Genomic DNA, 20,048 nt, shown 5'->3' with positions numbered 1-20,048 from the left:
GGATAGTGTGGCCTAAAGGAATGTATGTAAATGAGAGTCTGAACTGTGCTCGTTATCGTTGAAGTGAAACAAGCCCAGTATCTTTTGGTACCTGCTTTGATGTAGAAAGTTTAGAGCTCATTCACTGTATCTTGTTGCATGCTGTATTCATTTCGACTCTCTCCAGAGGAGCCAAGGAATTTGAGTAATATGAATGGAGGGTGCTATCCTGTGATATGTGGGCTACACGTAGCTGTAAGGCCATAATAGCTTTAATTTTTTTTCCTCCATTATTCTATGGCAAGAATATTCTATACATGTAGAAGGTATCACGTGGCCTTTTATATTTACAAATCTGTTTTCAGGAATTCTCATTTTATAAAATTACATAGGTTTGTTCCAGAATGAAATCTCTGACTTTTAACTGACTATACATATTTTTATAAGTGACAGAACTTTTTCCCACAGTTCTTTTCCTTTGACTTTAATTTTGTTTGCTTTGTGCAGACCTTAGGTCAAATAATTTTTGCATTCAACATATGTATCCTGATAGGGGTGCTAAGCACGTTCTGGAATCTGGGAATCTGCAAATAGACCTCTATTTGATGTGTGGAGATGTATGCCCACAAAGTCTCAGCGGAAACATTTAAACCTGCAGGCCTTAAAGTTACACTTGTGATCCAACACTTGTACTGATTTGTGCCTGTACCTGTTGTTCCCTTTGACTTTAGAAGCTGAGGGAATTTAATGTCTGAATATGCTGTTTGGGCTCTAACTGGAGGCACCTTGGTTTTGTGAATGCTGTCCTTGGTTCGCACAATGTTATCGAATGCCCAAATATAAGTGCCTCTTTCTTTTCCTTTTTGTTGTGGGTGTCACTGTAACATAGTTATATCCCTCCCTTTCCATGTAACAGCATCCTAATCACGCTTTTGTAAGAACTGAAGTCTTTTAGACCAGTGAGTTGTGTCTTTATGACGTCCAAGGAGTAATAGTTTCATGTTCTTTAACTAAAAGCAAAACAAATCTCCCCTTGTATTTAGGGTTGAACACACTGTCATCATTTCCATCCCTTCTGTGTTAAAGTACTGTAGTGCAAGCTGTCGATGTGCGCTTCATAACGTTTCCAAAACACAAACTGGGTCAAGCCCAAGCACAAGTTAAGGTTACCTAACTAGTCTTAGCTCAGTACAGAAACAGTGGATTGTAGGCATATGTTACTGGCTATAATTGTGTTATGCCATATACTGCAAAATGGCTTCTGCCAGCAATGCTGCAAATCTGTTTTGTTTAGTACAGAAGCATTTTTGTAAGAGGTTTGATAAATTGTCTTGTCACACTTGGATTAAACTATTGATTTACCAACACTCTCTGTATATTGACCCAAGAAAACACAGTGGATGCTGTTTAGAATATTACAAACCCTTTGCCATATGCATGTTGTCTAGCCTACGTTTCAACCCTATCACCTTTCAGCAGATTGCTTTAGACAAGAGATCTCATGGGCAGGGAATCTGCAATGCATATAAGCTTACTTGCTCATTTAATACAAGAGAGTCCTAGACACTGACCTTGTCTATAGCTTCCAGCTTGGCAGGGCTGTAACACTGCAAAGACCTGCAAATCCCTTTTTAACAAGGCTACCTGAACCCTGTGGTCCAAGTCCAAATAGATGAAAACTTGAAGATGTCCAACAGATCAGTTGTTTTTACTATTAAGTAGAAAATTGTCTGACTCCGCACATACTGGTGTCTGTTCATGTGACTCAGTACCAGCTCCTTCATAGTGGCGTGTCTGTTGTCAGTTCCTAAAACAGTATACATATTGTTATTTCGTAGTGAACTGCGAAAGAGTATTTTACATGGCAGATGCGGAAGTACAAATGTTTACCCAAGTTGTGCCATGATTTGAAAGAAAAAATAGATTACATCAAGGTGGATTTTAATTCTAATTGTTTGAATGAGAAAAGAGATTGGCTTTGGGGCTGAATAGTCTAAGAAAAGCCTTACTGTAAATAAGAATGAGTTTCTTTGTCTATATGATTGTATCAGGACATGAAATACTGAAGAAGTTTGTGAGCTAAGAAGGTGTTTGGGATGTGTGTGGAGAAAGGACGGTTCTTCTATAACCCCCCAAGCTTGTTTTCACCCTCCTTTCTGTTGGTCTTTTTCCTGCATTTCTTGTTAACTGCTGCATCTTCCTTTAACACAGAACAGAGGGGAACTAAATATATAAGTATACGCTGTGAGGCTTCTGAGCGATTGGGTGCCACGTGATATGCCAGTTTTCTACAGAAATTTGCTCTTTTATAACAGCAACCTTCCCTTGGCTGAGATCAAAATTTCCAGTAATATCAGCACAAGCAGGACCTGTCTGAATGTATGTAATATTTGTTGGCTTTTTAATCATTTTCATAACTGTTATCTGAGCCATTTTACAGAAGTGGTACTGTATGCCTAGCACTAGCAAGCAATATTAAATTTGAAATAAAAAATTAAAAACATGCAGGGAGAAAGTAAGTAGTGGCTAAGCCTAAATGCAGTTTAGCAAAACTGTGTCAGTTAAGGGTTACAGTCTGACAGAAAAAAAACAAAGACTCTTCCCATTTCTAGTTTACCCAGACCAGCAAATTTCAAGATGGTGTCAGAGATAAGTGCATGAGATTTCTGATAAAAAAGACTTTTCTCCTGCCTTCAAATAGCTTATGTATTATAAGCTATACCATGTTTTACTTCATCCATGATAAAGAAGGGGGAATGCCATAGCAAAGTACACTAGTTGCAATGTAAAGCATCAACTAAGTAACTCAGTAGGATTGTCAGTCTGTTGCTTGTTGTACACACATTTAAATAGTTACATAACCAGGGCCCTCTGCACTTCCCATGTCCTTCTTTGTGCTGTCTCATTCATGATGCCGCTCAGATTGTATGACGTTAGGTCAAATGATGTCATATCACAGGACATGATATTCTCTGGCACACCGTGCAATATAACAACCTCTTCAGCTTCTACATAGGACGAGACAAGTACTCTTGAAACCTGGATATTTTGCTGCATTGTTATTTAAAGATCTGGAGTGCCTGTTGACACAGCAGTTAGTCACGTGTTAAGACTTTACGTAAAAATAAGCGCGTGAACTCACCACCCACAATGGATGCAGTTAAAATTGCCATCCTTTTTTTAGCTTTACATTCAGGTAAAATAAAATAATAATAATGATAATAAAAGCAACTAAAGTCCCTGCAGAAGTGAAAAGAGCTGAACCAAACTAATTCCTCTTAAATCACGCTCTGAAGCTTGTGGAAGATGTGCATCAATAGATGTATCAAAGGGAGGATTTCCAGACAAAAGTCCTTGCATAAGAAAGCGCTGCCTCTGAGCCTGCTAGCTCCAGGGACTGACAGCAAGAGCTACTCAGCTGCATTTATCTACGAAGGCTGTAGGGGGGAAGTGGAAGATGTAGAGATAAGGTGGTGTCCTTCGTACAGCAGCTCTGAAAAAATCAGGGTTATCACTGACATCTCGAGCAGCGCTCAGAAAAGGAGAGAAAGTTGGTGTAAGAGTGGAACATATGTCTGTGTTTGCTGCACACCCCGCCCTCCCCCCCCCCCCAGCAGGCAGGAATGGTAGTATGTAGTGGCCATATCACTGGTGCTGCTACAAAAATGCTGCATGTATCAATCATCCGATCACATTTAACAAAAGTACCCAGATAAAAGGTATAGAAGGTATAGAAGGTGTGGCTTCGTTTGTGAATCCTGTTTCTCAGCTGTTTTGTAATGTATAACATGTCCAGCATTGTGACTTCTAAGCACAAGAAATGAAAATCAAAAATGAAAATTCTGTGAATGTGTGAGATTAGAACCACTGCCCACAATGTACATTAAACATTACCGAAAAAGAAAAGAATAAAAAAAAATCAATCAATCGAACAGTTGCTGGGCAACCAACAGATAACTCTTATAGTATAGAAGAAAATTGTATCACTCTTTTGCCCACACTCGCCGATATAATGATCTCTAAGCAGGCTCCATTCTGGCTTCGGCCTTGTAAGTCCTCTTCACGCACAGATATCCTGAGACAGTTGATACATGACGAAGGATTGGGGAGAGTACCAGTAGCGAAAAACACTGCTAAGTTTTCTGGAAACTAATGCAAAAGGATATTCAGAAGAGAAGTCTAATTAAAAGAGCTGTTTGGTAGCGTGTAGCTTTCTGAGTCCTTGCTGTTCCCTGTTTAGGCAGATAATAAAATATTTCCCAGGGCAAGGAGGGAAACTTTCTCATGGAGAAAGCTGCTTTTTGTCTGGATTTCATTTTCTGCTTTCAAGAATAGGGCAGGGTAAATGATTTGATCTTTGTAGGCTGACTGCCAAATGAAAACACTCCACCAAATTCCCAATACCCAAGTTTTACTGACCAGGATCACTTGTGATGGTTTTGGTAGTGATAATCTCTGTCTCTGATTCAGTGGATAGCATAAATATCCCTTACAGTGCAGAACACTAATAGGAGAAACAGGAGGATTCCTTACCTCAAATTATTCTATAATTAGAGGTTGAAGATATTTCCTAAAAAATCATAAGCCTTTTCCTCAGCCATGTCTCAAGTATCCATGTCCACCAGCCCCCTTCTTTTCTGGTTGTGAGGTCCTCATAGGTAGTGTTGAATGTTCATTGACCACCCTCTCAATAAAGAGCTTAAGGTTTTTAATTAGTATAATTTCTTTTTTCTTATTTTACATTTAAAAATTTTCTATTGATGTTCAAAATAATTACTCCTCATCATTAATACCACTACTTATTTTGTTATATTCCCAGTTTTTATAGACATTCCCATTTTCTATTCATTCTAACTTTTTGTACTGGTGAAATTCAAGTATGGCTTATGAATCTTTCATATTGTTGGGATTTTTAATGCATGCATTTTGCAACTATGTTCTCTTCCACCTTCTTAGACCTTTGATCATGAATAAAGACATGATGTTTTTACTGTATTTTTCCTCCTGTTCCTCTAGTGAATGACTGCAGCAATATCTACTGTACAAGTGGCATCAATGCTATTCTGAGAGCTCTGTGACCACCCTTCCTTGTACAAGTAGGAATGAAGCCAAAACTCTGCTACGTCTAGGACTTGTGTGGTTGAAGAAAGTAGGCTAGGCATATTCCTGTTCTTGCAAAAAGACCAATTCAAATGACCTCACTGCAAAGAACCACAGGTTTGTTATGGCCCTAGCTCCTTTTCTCTATGAGTCTTTCCAGCTGTGCTGACAAATGGACCCTGCCACAACCTGCTATTCAGGTTGTGCTCATGTACCAGTTGTGGCTAGATTTGAACTCAAGCCTTTGGTGTCTGAATGCTTCAGTACTAACCCAATTTTCACTTAAAAAAAAGTATCTGCCCATGACTGTAATAAAAATCTAAATTTTGACAGGTCTCTTGGGAAAGGTTTGGCTCAGGTAGGCAGGAACACCTCAGAGAAGGATTGCACAGATCTCCCACTCAGACCCTACTGCTGGTACCCTTTATTCAGTCACCTACAGCTGCAGTAATTGGATCTTTAGGTACAGGTTAATGGGCTAATTAGCCGGATGAGGTCAAACTCGTATGCTGTGTAGAAATGGATGGTTGCTGTCTCATAGCCGCTTGTTGTATGCTGCTAGAGCAACATGTATTTCATTCCGATGTGCAATAAAGTAGTAGATGAATTTGATGTGGGTGATACCGTCTGCTCATGGTGGTGAGGACGGCTTCCCTGGTATTGCCTTTTAAAGAGCAGATAATACAATTACCAACTGCGGATGGAAATGTATTGGCAGGGATGGCTTCCATTCATTGTTCTCTCAAGGCGGGCCAAGTACTCGAGCCTAAACAGTCTCAATTTGAGGCTGTTCCTAGGGAACAGTGCTGCCAAGAGAAGGGCTGCCTGCTAAACTCTCCTGACCCTGAACACTCTTAATTTTCCGTAATTTTATAATAGAATTGAAAAAGACAATTCTGATGGCCCATGGAGGTAGCATTTCCTCATAGTTCACAGTTGACATGGAACTGACCTATGGCTTGCCTGATTAGAGTAAGAGAGGATAGTCATATGTTCAGATCTGAATATTTCCAGGAATCTTTAAGAGGAAAAGATCTTAGGTTTTAATTTGAGTTTCTAGGACTATCAAGAATGCTTTTCATTCAGAGATGTCTTTTTACCTCATGGCCTTAAAGGCCTTAAAGACATGGATGGACTAATTTTCTTATAAAAGTGCTGGCAGAGGTTTTATTCTCCTTACACTGATAGATGAGGGAGCCCACAGAGCAATATTGAATTAATGCCAGAAAGATATTTTGTGGTAGAGTTAGGAATGCCATCCAGGTGTTCAGACTTTTTTTGCTTACTCAAGAGGCCATCTTCTACAAACGTAATGATTCATGCATACTGATTTGAAAGGAATGTGTATGAATGAGCTTCCGATGTATTTGTCATAGTTTAACCATGTGGTTATGGCTTTTTAACAACAAATTGCGATTATTGGGAATTATTAAGCCAGAAGTTCCATAAATCTTTTCCAACTGATCCCTATTTATATTTTGAGGAGGAACCTGTTTGCTGTTTTTTTTCATTCCATTGTTGTTGATTCACTGATTGTTATTAGATAGCTTTTAAAAATTTTTCACGTTGTCAGAGACTAGGTGTTGTTCACAAATTCATGTTTTTTACTTTTTTTGTAGTGACAGAGAGCCAGCTTCATTTACATCACAGGTTACAGTACAGGGTGCAGATACTACTGACAGTGTAAATTATCACCCAGGAGAACTGAATCTGTCAAGCTGCAGACATAACCCTAGCGTAGTGCATTAAACTAGCTGTAAACCAGCTGAGGAAGGGGTAAACTTGCTGGCACTGAGTCCTGCACTGTTGTAGCCAGTCTGACACCTGAATGAACTAACTTAAAGTTAGATCGAATATCTCCACCTAAACTGCAGTCACATTTTAGATTACAGTAGGGACACAGACAAGATTTTTCCCCATTTGCTGCAATTAGAAGCAGCAGTTATCAGTGAGCCAGAAATAATGTGAAGTCTGTGCAGATAAGCACCCTGAAGTTTAGCAAGTCAATTTGATCTCATAAAATGTATTTTGACTTTGCTCCCTAGCAAAATTCCCAGAGCTTCCTGTTGCAAGCACAGTAATAACGTGGGCATGTGAAGGTATATAGACAGAAGGGATGAAGTGAACTCTTATTTAGACTCCTTGAAAACTTTTAAAAAAATTTATATTGAGTTCACTTCCAGTAATAGACCGTGGTTTTTAGTCAGCAGGCATATTGAAGAGTTGGGACTGAAAGCTGTTTTATTCTTAACTAGTTCAGCCTTTCCTATACGTGACCAGCATGGATCCTGAATCTGCAAGATACTGATAAATCTATAGGAGGCAAAGGCATTCATCATCTCATAGAAAGCACTCATTGTCTAGTAGCATGAAGCCATGATGTTTGTAGTCTTCTAAATTGGTGAAAGCATTAATTACACAGAATAATGGTAACCCTGGTATCTTGGCAGACATCTGAAACCTTGGATAATTATAGCTTCTGCTAAACAAATTTTAGTTCTTCTCTGAATTTTGATTTTCGAGGACAGAAATAAGTTTAAAATACCCCACTGCCTGAGAAATCAGGATGTGAAGAACTGGTGGTTCACCTGTACTAACATGACTTATAGGCAGCAGCAAAAGGCAGAGGTAAAAGACTTTTCCTAACTACTTCTGATGAGATCATGTATTTTACCAAACTGTAAGGAGATGGAAAGCATTGAAAATCAGTGCAAAAGCAACCAAACAAACTTACAGAACACATATTAAGTAAAGGAACATGACATAATGGAACATGAAATTAAAAGCAAAATTAGAATCAATCTAGATGAGAACTGGAAAATCTACATGTCAGCAAAAATAAACTTGTTATTTAATATGGTTAATAATAGATAAAGTCCCTAAAAATGAATTGTTATCACAGTTGACGACTATTTTATTGAAATGTTAATGGCCTGAGGCAAAAGCAAACTGTTCCCTTAATCTGCCAGAAGAACTGCTTTCTCAGGAATTATACATGCCAGAGCACTTGGGATCTGAGCTAACTGTAACAAGCATGTTTGAAAATTGGAGCATCCACGGCTTGTGAAATCCTGACTAAAATGGAATGGATCTCACGTGTCTCAAAATGACTGTGTCTTTTTCTGCCAAACAAAACTTTCACTCACATTTCTGAAAGAAAATCCATCAGATTCAATTACTACAAGTCAAAATAGCTGAAATGTCAGTGACTGAAAAAAGGATTTTTCCCTTCTTCTTCCATACTAACCATGAAAAAGGTATAGCTTAATCAATGCAATTGCTGTAATAGCAAGCAAAATAAACCTAAGTTTTCACCAGCATCTTTAAGCAAGGTAAAAATATAAAGCAAGTTGTCAAGCAGGCTAAGCATTCAGTGAATTGTGATGGATTGCAGTAAGAGATTGTTTGGGATGAGAACATCAAAAAAAACCCTCCACAACATTTGAAGAAAATTCAGCTGTACAGAGATATTTTTCTTTGAGCATAATATCAGCTCAAAAAACAAAGGAGCTGATGGAGAACAGTTCATATCCTGTCTTTCCTTGTGACGCATCAAAATGCATATCCCTCAGAAGCTCTTGGGCACCTGAGCAATGAGAAAGAAAAGGTAAAGCAGAAAGCATTTATGATGCTGAATGTTGCATTTCTTCTCAATTTGTCTAAATGGTAAAGGTATAACAAAATAAGAACAGCTACAAAATACATGCCTAAACCCCAAATCTTCTCTGCCAAATTTTTGCATGAAATAGAAAGGAGAGACTAAGATTAAACCACTTTAACAACACCTAGATTGTTTCCACCTTTGCGGAGGAAGGTATATCCTGATTTCCAAGTCATTTCAGTATGGGGGATCCAGGAATCTGGGACATTCTGATTTAATTCTACCACCAAATCATGCTCCTTTGTGCCGCAACCATTCAGACTCCAGACTGGGTCTGGCTTGGGGAGGAATATTACCAGCCCTTACGACCTTCCTTCCCTCTCTTACCCAGCTCTGTGACAATGATCATGCAAGTTTAGCTCTAGATTTCCAGGGGGTCAGAGGAGCGGTGGGAGGGGGGAGAGGGAATCGTGAGAAGCCCCACGTTGGGCCCCAGACAAAAGTGACTCTGGGAAGAGACATAAAATGCTCCACACCAATCCAGAATGTATTCCTTATGTGTGTAGTGTTTATAGGAACTCTAGGTCACCTAGTGAGATAAAACAAGTGGTTATACCATCCTACTGTTGGTAGCATTTATTGTTACTTTAGCCACTCTTCATGTGTATAACTTAAATGCAGTTTTTAATGTGGATTCTCCAATTTTACTTAGAGTGCAATTATTTAAAGTGAAGCTTCCTCCTATCTTTTGTCTTTATAAAACAAAAGGCAAAGGTGTCATGAATGTATAACTATGCCTTTTGTAGAATTTTCTGTGCCAGTAGAATCAGAGAGAGAGATAGTACAGATATTTTGGCGCAGAGATATAAAAGATGATTTGTAATGCAGTATCCTTTCTTTGTAACACATATGCATGCACTTATTCTCCTTTAGTGCCTGGTTTCCAGGCCAACTATTAACCTTCCTTTATAGAAACTGCAATTTTCTGGGCCCAATTGATTTAACTACCTTGCTACACCTGCAGTTCATTTAGTCATTTCCTTCCACAACAGATATCAGTCTTCCTGAAAAATAAGGATATGGTCAACTATTAATCACTCATATGAATACTCTTATTTTTCCCTTCAGCTTTGGTATAACAAAAACTATTGCTTTGTGTTTTCTGTATGAATAGAATTCCCACCTCCAAGGTAACTTTTTTTTAGATTGATGTAAACCAATTTCTGCCTAATTATTGTAGTTAAGGGGGCAGAAAAGACGGTGTCTGTGGTTATTTCTGCATCATGAAAAGAACAGTGTGCTCAAACACCTTTCCTTCTGCAGTGATGGCAATTATTCCACCCAAGGCTTGTGCTATGCTTGGGAGAGAAGAAGCTCAGGATAACTACTTGTGAAGTAGCCTGTGGTGTGCTCAGCTTTGCTTAGCTTGTCCACGTTGCAAAATATTTGATCTAAGCTAAAGCCCAACACCTGTGCTCTCAGATCAGGAAAGGCTCCAGAACTGGTTCTGCCTTTGTGCTTGAAAGAGCACCATGCATTTGCAATAGGGCTCCTATGTGCTTAAGGCATTTTCTGTGTGTCCGCCTTCTTTCATCGTTTCATAATTTTTGTCCTCAGATCAGCTCTGAAAGCGTGTTGCCTGTTGAATGTGGCCGCACAGCAACACGTGCAAGGCAGGCCCATGCATGGGAGGCAGGAGGACAGCAGGTAAGTCCTCCTTGACAACAACTGAGCCAAGATGCTGCTTTTTCAGGCCAATGTAGACATAGCTATGGCTTTAAATCAAGAAGCAAAGGCCAGTATGCAGAAGTAGGCACACACTGTGTAAATTTTAGCAAATAAGATCACATTTCTTGTGGGAGGAGCCTTTTATCACCTTTCCGTTCTTCTACCCTGGTGACTGATGCGAGATGTTGCAAGAGATTCAGAAGCGGTACTGTTTGGTGCTAAGTGGACATGAAGAGGTAGCTAAACTATACAGTTTTATTAGGGACTTCTGCATTGTAGTATCAAGTAATACAGTCAAAAAACACAGTAGAGCAACAGAGTCCCCAGTTTGGTGCTTTATTTGTAGGTAGATGGACAGATAAAGCTGACATCACCTAAATAAAAAAAGTGCACACCAGAACTACGTTTGCTTTTGCAACAGCGGTGGCGATTTTGTAATAGTTGTAATCATTCAAAAGAAGCATCTGGAAAGGGTACTGGATGATAGACTTTCAGGGGACTTCCTCAGAAAGCTCTGCAATGAGGCTGATGTGTGGTGGGCTTGTCTATACAGGGAGTACGGAAGCAGCAAGGAGGGGGTGTTTTTCACGGTGGAGTCAGCAGCCACAAAGCTGCTCATGGAGTGGCAGGGAATATGGTCTGCACGACGAGGGTTTGTCCGTGAGCTCTCCCAGAAGATAACAATCTCTCATTTGGAAGTGCCAAGTCTTTGATGACGCAGCCAGATTTTAGCGGAGTTTGGGAGGAGCACTGCACTCTTGCAGCTCTATAGCTGTTAAACCAAAGGTCCCTCATATCTGGCCAGCTCAAGCTCTAGCAAGTGAACATGTGCTGGTCTGTGCCCAGCCTAGAGTGTCCAAAAAGGCTTAGTGCCGGAAATTAACAGCTTCCATTATAGCACTCTAACGTCCCCATGTGGGTAGGCAAACCCTCAGAAGCCCCATTAACCTGAGTTTAGGTGGTAATTTGAACTCTCTGGCAAAGGTATTTCTTAACTAAATGCAGAAAATCTCTATGATGAGCAGTAACAGTGCATATAAAATAAAGTAATGGCAGGACTGGGGAATAGCAATGGCACATCTTTCCTTCCAAATTGAATTGTTCACTTTGCTATGAGAAGGAATAATTATCATGTTTATTGTGTCTGGCACAATTAGGCTAGAATCTTAGGCCAGGAACCTTTCTTTTCATGTTTCTATAAAAGAGGACCATGTATGGCTATGTCAGCACTGATTTTGCTGTCATGAAGGTACCACACCTGTTCTGCTGAACTGGAACATGCAAACCAGAACTAATTCTTAAAGCTGATCTTTTACTAGTTTTAATAGTTAAACTTGCTAATAAACTGAAACAAAAGCAAGTGAGTCTTTATTAAGTATGGAATGAAACTCTTCCATTTTGTACTTGGTGTGTATTTACTTTTGGAACTCATTGCAACAAGAGTTGCAATGCACTGAGATCAAATGTGCATGACTTGTGTCAAGTGGCAGATACACAAGACTGGCATATGGCATGATGAGATCAGAGTAGTAGATGGTGAAGCTTGTAGTAGAGCCCGGTGTTTTATACTGGCAAGAGATGGGCACAAGGTAAGTACCTGAAGTGGAGACGATAGGCACACTCAGTTTAGTTAGCTGACAGTCTGTGGGGGACAAAGTCCCCTACTGATTTCCGTGGCAGAGGTGCGCGTTTTCAGAAGCTATATATTTAAACACTGAGAGGCGGGCCTCTTTCAAAGACAGTCATCTTCATGCTCCATTTCTGAAATGTAGTCTCACAATGGGAACGGTCCAGGATGTGGAAGGACTTGACCTAGAGGTCTAGGAAGTCCTCCAAAGAGATAGTAGGTATCTTTGTATGACAGCTCAAGAGTGTCTGAAATGCAGCCATTTGAACTGTGGCTACATCATTGGCTAGGAATGTGGTGACTATCAGAATGACCCAGGAAATTATCTGTTTGACTTCTGCACTAGCCCTTTTTCACTGTTGGGCATGCATTGGATTGCATTGCTCCTACCAGGGATTAATAAAGAATAATAAACGAAACCCTGCGTTTCTAGAAACTGCATTAGGTCCCTTTCCTCTGATTCTTTGAAATTTTCTTTTTATGAAATGATAAAGAAGAGATAGAAGAGATAGAAAAGAAGAGACAGAGATGCATAGAGAACCACAGAATATCAATGTGTAAATAATATAAAGTGTAAAGTGAGGGATAATACATCTTTTGGGCATTAGAAAAATTTCTGGGAAAAGATAGAATCTACCTTAGCTAGAGTGACATCGCAGTGAGATCTTTGGCAGAGAAGTCTATCAAGGGATAGATTAGGGACAAAATTCTCATTTAGGATTTGTGATAATAGAAAACACTTCTACATCCAGTCAAAGACAGGACTAAAATTACAGGTGAAATGAATGCAGGATGGGTTTTAGATTAGAAAAATAGTCTAGAAAGATAATGGTTTGTCTGACTAGAGAATGAAATAAGAAAAGGCACTTAGATAAAACTTCTATATGCCAATGTGAGTTGAGGTAAACCAGAACACACAACAGAGGAAGAGAAAGCAAACAAAATTGCCGAGATTCAAATTCGTCAGAACTGTAGAATGAGCTGACCATGATGTCTGACTGTTAGCCCGGTTTGTCTTAATGTCCTAACCCATAGAAGGTGGACAAGGGTAGCACAGAAAAGTATTGTTGTATTAAAAAGACACTGACAGTATTTGGGTTTTTTGTTTCTTCATATGGTTATTTGTGTTAGCTGGCAAAACCCCTCTAACTGCTCACATGAGTCTATTGTCCTTGTTGCGGTACAAAGAGAGAACAGACTTCACAATTTAAATACAAGAAAAATAAGCAGGTGATGCATGAAAGCCTGGTGGTGTTGATTTGAGGACCTCCTAGGGGCCTGGGACAGAGGAAGACCACTCTGGCAACAATGCCCAGTTACGTGCCCCTGTGGCCAGCCACATGAGAGATGGTTAGTCCAGAAAGGTCAGCAGGCAACCTGCGCAATACGTTGCCTCACACTGCAAGACACAAAACACTTCCTGATACCCTAGCACATAGCTGAGATTTCAAATCTAGCCTGACCACAGGGCAACACCAGTCCAGAACTATTGCAGTGCCCTAGGTGTCTGCAACATACAGCATGCATACATACAACATGTATAGGCCAGTGTCCAAATTCTTCTCTCTGGGCTGATTTGCTTATATAGTACCTTTGACAAACAAACTGTTCCTTGAATATGCTTTTTTAAAAAAAAAAATTCAAGACTCCCCTACCAGTGTACTAGTTTTAGTGTCAGAACTGTACTTTGATTGCCCCAGGACTTGGTGCTTTTCCCTGTATCATCACATGGAATTCCATATTCAGTGTAACTCGTGCTGTTTCATACACTGAGGTGCTGCTTTAAAGAAAACTGTGCTGCACGTATCTGTGCAGGTACTGAGGTAACTGCTAAGCAGGGATTCATCTCCTTGAGAAGCCAGCAGAAGACTTTCCACTGCCCGCAGTGGTGCTGCACTGTTTCAGTCATGCAGAGACGGGTGAAGTTTAACGGCAGAGGGATTCCACACCATCCTCAGAGCAGGCATGTAGGGAGTTCTTGGCAGCTCAGGCGGTGGGTCATAAATTCTCCTTCACTAGTTTGGGGGCTTGATTATTCTTTTGTGCTCTGCTGGAAACATTACTTATGAGAATTGGGGCATTTTAATTTGGCTGTGCTACCACTTTATTAATATTTGAACATCTCACTGTTTTCTGTCTTGGCACAATGGGATCCACAAAAAGAGACTAAAAGAGAAAATGCTCCCCTCCTTGGCGTCAGATTCCTGCCCTTTTATTTTTAATCATTTTGAATTATTTCTGGAACTTTTTAAGCCATTTTGAGAATACAAATTAACTTTTGACTGTAAAAAAAAATACTATAGAACACAAGCAAACGTGACCTCACAGGTTCATCCAGCGACTGCATCAAACATACAAGGGACAGAAACTTGCCAATTTATCCATTATATCCTGGCATAGCAATGATCCATTAGCCTGAGCAAGGCCTATGTGAACTGTATGCACATTTGGCTAAACCCAGTCAGTTTATTTAGCCTCTGGTGTGCTTTGGATTAAAGCAGGCACTCATTAGAGAACAGCATTTCTTACACAAGTGCTGTTTTCCATCATCCGAAAGAAGTGACAGAGCTTTTCAAAAGCCTATGGTATTTAAGAACAAATGCTTCCTTCTCCTTGTAAACATTCATCCAAGATTCAGTAGATTTTAACTGTTAGTGTTTCTAAAAGCAGAAGTTGATCCTGATGCTAAAAGAATAAAACCAGAGTCACAGAGGATTACACACCTTTAGCTGGGTTGAGCCGCATATTTATCCAGTGAATTTGGGACTTGCCACTTAATTGGGATATGTTTCCATTTCCCAGTTCCCTACTGGAAAAGGCTGAATCCCCAAAGCTGAACCTACTGATATCACTGAAGATTCTCAGGCAAAAATTACCCTTTCTTTCACACGCATGCACAACCAGATTATTCTGTTCTGTGGCTTTCCAGGATGATTCAGTCACCAAATTAGGGATTAGAAGAAAGAGATATCCCAGAATATGTGCTAATTATCTGACTGTAAAATGTAGGTGTCCTGATTCTTACTGACATTGAAGCATCTTTACACTGACTACGTAAAGGGCTTTAGACCTTAGGGCTTTAGGCACACTTTAGTTTACTTAAGGCATTCAGACTTTCCAGGGATCTTAATGTATGTGACAGGGCAACATAGCATCTATTTCCTTAAGATCACCTAGGTGTGTTTTTAGCAAATTCTTATGGAGAACTATTACTTGTCATTTTAAGGGCATTTAAATACATTATGTATGTTGTAGTTAACACAAAAGCCATAGGGTTAAACCCAGAATCTAATTAAAATCAATGGGAGTCCTCACATGTTTTTCCACTAGGACCAGATTCAGTTCATGATCCTTGGCCAGAGAAGATGACGTGCTCAGATATACTTTATTGCTCTAGAGTGCAGCTGAATTAATAATTTTATGATAAACATGTAAAATGAAGTTGAGATATAGTTCTCCTATCCTGAACTACCTGTTCAATCACTATTCAAACTGTGTAAAGCTTCATAGATTAACTGAGAAAAGTTTACTGCCAGGAAGATTTCCACTTACCTTTAGATTTTATTCTGAGTTTTGGTCATTTGTCATCATTTTCTCTTTGGCATGCGCAAAACCTACCCACTTTTGCAATTACATGCTCTGCATATTCAGTCATACAAATAGTAATGCCTGCTAAAAGCAACATCATATTAATTTAAAACAACTGCCTCTGAGCATTCATACTTTCCTTTAATCCTTGCAGTGCAAAGTCTGTAATCTGTGTACCGTGTATTTTACTGTGGGAGGATCAAGGCATAGTAGGTCTAGAACAACATGGTTTGGCTCTACACATTATTGTCATAGCTTAGTGTAATTCCCCCTTGGAGAGAGACCACAGGACTGTGCAAAGCTTTCTGATAGTAAAGAACAACCAGGTGCAGCCTCTGTCTTGATCCCTGAGGAATTATTAGGCAATAGCACGTGAGACAGTTGAGGTAGAAGGGTCAAGGCCAGGGCTAAGTGAAAGAGGTACATACCAATTAGCAAACATGCTAATTAAAACTCATTGGCTCACATTATCAGAGCTTACACTGTTATGAAAGGAAAGGACTGGATGGTTCTTATTAAAATGGAACCTGCCCCAAAGACTATATGTTATCCATAAAGACCTTTTGGGGAGGGGAGAGCTTTTGGGTTTTGGTTTTTGTGTTCTTTGTTTTTTGTTTTGTTTTTGACAAAACTATTTTAAGGCGTGCAGGCGGGATGTGGAAAGAATGAGAGGTAGGAGGAAAAGTGAACTGCACAGGCAGCGGCCCCTCATCACAAACTGGGACAGTGCTACGGGAAGCAAAGGGGATGTTGCAGTCAGCACCTTGGCTGGTCTCAGCAAGCGCTGCAGATAAAGTCTATATAAGACCTCATGTGATAAGTGAAAAAGAGAACCAAAGAGTCAGTACAGAGGACAAAATACAGGCATATCATCTCAGATATGCCCTATGTAACGGTTCATTGAGAGAAAGGTATTGTCTGAGGGCACTTCTTCCCATCAGATGTTTAAATAGCTTTCTAGTGATGTCTGTCTGTCTCTTCATTTTTCCCAACTTAGTGAAAGTATTCAGTGCCTAAAGGTGGGTGGATGAATCCAGGACACGATGGTCTCATCGCCAAAAGGGCTAAATAGCATTTTGAAATGCAATATCCGATGTGGTGTTTTACGATAAGAGAACAGTAAATACATTTCCTAGCTGCTCCTGTTGCTTCTGATCCCTGAGCATTCAGAAGTGGAGGGGAGTCTGGCTGGAGCAGGCTCTGGTAACAGATCTGCATAAGCTAATGGGATTTGTTTCTATGCACATTCCCTGAGCTGAGAGAGCTCTTGCTCTTTCTTCCCCTGGTTATTTCCACCTATTCACGTAACTTCACCTCCAGATTAAATCAGCTCTCCAGCAATCAAGCCCTGGATCCAGCAAGTGTTCGAAACGGTGAGCCCCAGTTACGCAGGAACTGTAGGCCATGCTGTTTTGCTTTCTTTCCTCCACTGTGCACTGAGCAGAAAGGGAACCAGAACGCTGTGTTGCCGTCAGGAGAGACAAGCTATCAGTCTTCCAAACCTGCTTAGTCCCCTCAGAGGGAAGAGACTGGGGCTGCTGAAAGGCAATGTCGTCTGTTCCTGCCATGTCAGCAATACTTCATTGTACTGCAGGCAGCTGACAGATCAGAAAGGATAGTGGTAACTATTAACCACTTCTCTCGTGTAGAGCAGCTTTAGTAGAAATCTGAATAAGTGACTCGTCCCCTGGGTTTATTTGACGTGGTTTGTTTTGCAAGTGGGAAAACAATTGTGAATTTCATGCCTAGATGAGCTACCGTGTTTACTCAACACTGCTGATGCAGCAGAAAGAGAAAACAATATGTGTCAGATATTGCTTGGGTTGCAGGCAAAATAACTGTTGAGCTGAAAGGCAGTGCTTAGCGCAGGACTCCTTTAGCTGGAGACAGCTGTTGGGTCTACGTGAGGGAGAGGGGAAGCGAGGGGGACTAAGCGTTCAACTAGGTCATTGCAGAGCGGTTCCCAGAAAGAGCACAAGTTTGCCAAGGATGCTCTACTTTCCCCCTAGTAATGAGTAATAACCACTTTCAATTAATTTGTTCAGAGTGGAACTTGAATAGTGTATAGACCTCGGCTCCACTCCTAGGATCTGACTCAAAGGCATCTGACTTTGCTGTGAGGTTCATCTCTTGTTTTGGATTTCCACTAGATAGATTTGCACAGTCTAATTCCTGTACCAGGATGTCTGCACAGCATGGAGAGAGGGAGCTTTGCTCTTTCTGACACACAATAATAGTGAGCACAGAAAGATGGGCATTTCAGATGATTGGCTTAAAAGAGCTATCCTATAATGGTAATACAATTACAAGCCTGCAGGGAAAATTTCTGGGCTTTTGTATAAAAAGGAGCAAAGAAGAACACAAAAAGGTTTTACTGAGCTACAGTGCCAGGGTTTCAGTTACCAATTCTGTAGGAAAGCCAATAAGAGGGCTTAACTGAAAATATTTCCAGCACTGAGCCTGTATACAAAATGGGTGGACACATAGGAGCAGGGCAGCAGGCAGAATGGGAAAAGAGAAAGAGCTGTGATGCATGGACAACCTGCTGCGATTATAAACCCCCAAAGAAAGTAGCCAGACCAATGAGAAGCAGAGAGACTTTCTGGACAGAGAAGGGTGGTGTGTTGTTCTCTAAATAAATGAAGATTTTAAAAAAAGGAAAAGAAAGGGACAGAGAGGGAGTGAAATCAGCTGCCAAGGAGTGCTGGGGCCAGAAAAAGCAACAAAGCCCTATTTTTAATTTAACTTTTTTTTTTTTTTGCCAGTAAAAATCAAATGATAAAATGGGCTAGAGAAAGGAAGCAATTGGGAATGGCTGAAGAGGATTCCCAGCTGTGCTTGCAATCAGTGCAATTCATGACTCACAACATGCTGGCCACATCGCTTCCCGGGAGCGACATATTCTCATGAACAAGCAAAACAAGTCAGAGAGAATCTTTAAAGGCTTTTTGGATCATTCATAGCTTAGTTGTGAAATTGCCCATGGAGCAACATGCTGGTTTTGAGGGTCAGGGTGATTGGAGGATTGGTCAGCTTTCCCTTTCTTTCTGCTTGAGCTGCCTCCCCATCCACTAGCCCTTAACGGCATGGCCAAGGGAGCTTGTTCTTTTCTGTCTTCTGACTGAAAGGAAGAGTTGGAAAGACATTGGTTTACTGGCTTTCAAGCAGTTCTTTTTCTTCCAGATTCCCATAAGGACCTTCTGCTACCCTGCTGATGTCAAGAAGTGAAAAAGAGCATCTGAAAATAATATTTATATCTTTACACTAAAACATATATGTTAGAACTGACAGCCTCTGTCTGGGCATTGCTAGTTCTCACCTGGCTGCTGTTGTAAATTGGCTGAGTCAAGTCATGACCTTGCCCTCCTGCCCCAGTTCTGAGCTTCCGTTTATGCAGAACTCTGCTGTTAAGGTTTAGACAGCTGCTTTTACTGATTAATATATTTTTAAAATAGAATTGTAGACATACACTACCACACAATGAAATGTCTAGTAACATATATAATTAAGATGTAGCTACCCTGCTAAAATAAAGGAAAACCACTTAGCACTGCAGTAACCTTGAGTTTTTCTCACAGTTCTTGTCATATTTACTTACTGTCATGGTAGTTCTTTTTTGCTCGTTGCAGAAGTTTTGTCACTCATAAAAGGCTAAAACCTACCATTTAGAGTAGTGGTGTGGACCACAAAGTAGTGACTAGGGTTATATTCCAACTAAAGCTCCAAGCGTCTGTGAAATGCCTTTATTGTCAACAAAGTTTTCTTACCCCTTTGTACCTTAAGCCTTGGGTAGGAAATTTCTGTGCAGAGGTTACTGCTACAGACCCTTGGAGTAGACAATCTCCCTTCCTCAAGGAAATGCAACCTTTTAAAATTGGTTAGTGCTCTGAATCAGAATGCCAAGTCAAAATTTTGAAATTTTCATGGGAATGAATACTTTGAAAATATCCAGTAAGAAACATTGAAGCATTTGGTTCCTACGTGATTGAGACATTGCATCTTTTTTTTTAAATAAGGTAAAAAATAACTAACTTTTCTAATATTGAGACATTAGAAAACAATACATGCTTGATATAGTATTTGTAAATTTCCATGCATGAGGAGAGTAATATAGACTGTACACTAACACATATATAAAGATAAAATAACGTCAGAATGAGATATTTCTACTTTCTTGGAATAACGTGTTCTACTATTATTGAAAAAACATGAGAATGCTGAAATTTTTTTACAGGCTTTTCTTTTGGAAATGTAATTGGATTTTGTGAGGATTTTTAAACAAAACTGTTCTCTGATGGAATAGTGTGTCTCTCATGTTTCTAACAGCTCTGTTAGTGTATCTTGGAAAAAAACCACTGTACAAGCGGTAACAGAGGGGGAGAGGACTCTTTTAAACAATAAAAGTATTTCAGCTGTAAGGATATA

Source organism: Struthio camelus, chromosome 2 (assembly GCF_040807025.1).
Source record: "Struthio camelus isolate bStrCam1 chromosome 2, bStrCam1.hap1, whole genome shotgun sequence".
Taxonomy (NCBI): domain Eukaryota; kingdom Metazoa; phylum Chordata; class Aves; order Struthioniformes; family Struthionidae; genus Struthio; species Struthio camelus.
The sequence above is the reverse complement of the archived record's forward strand: the minus strand, read 5'-3'. Positions refer to the sequence as shown.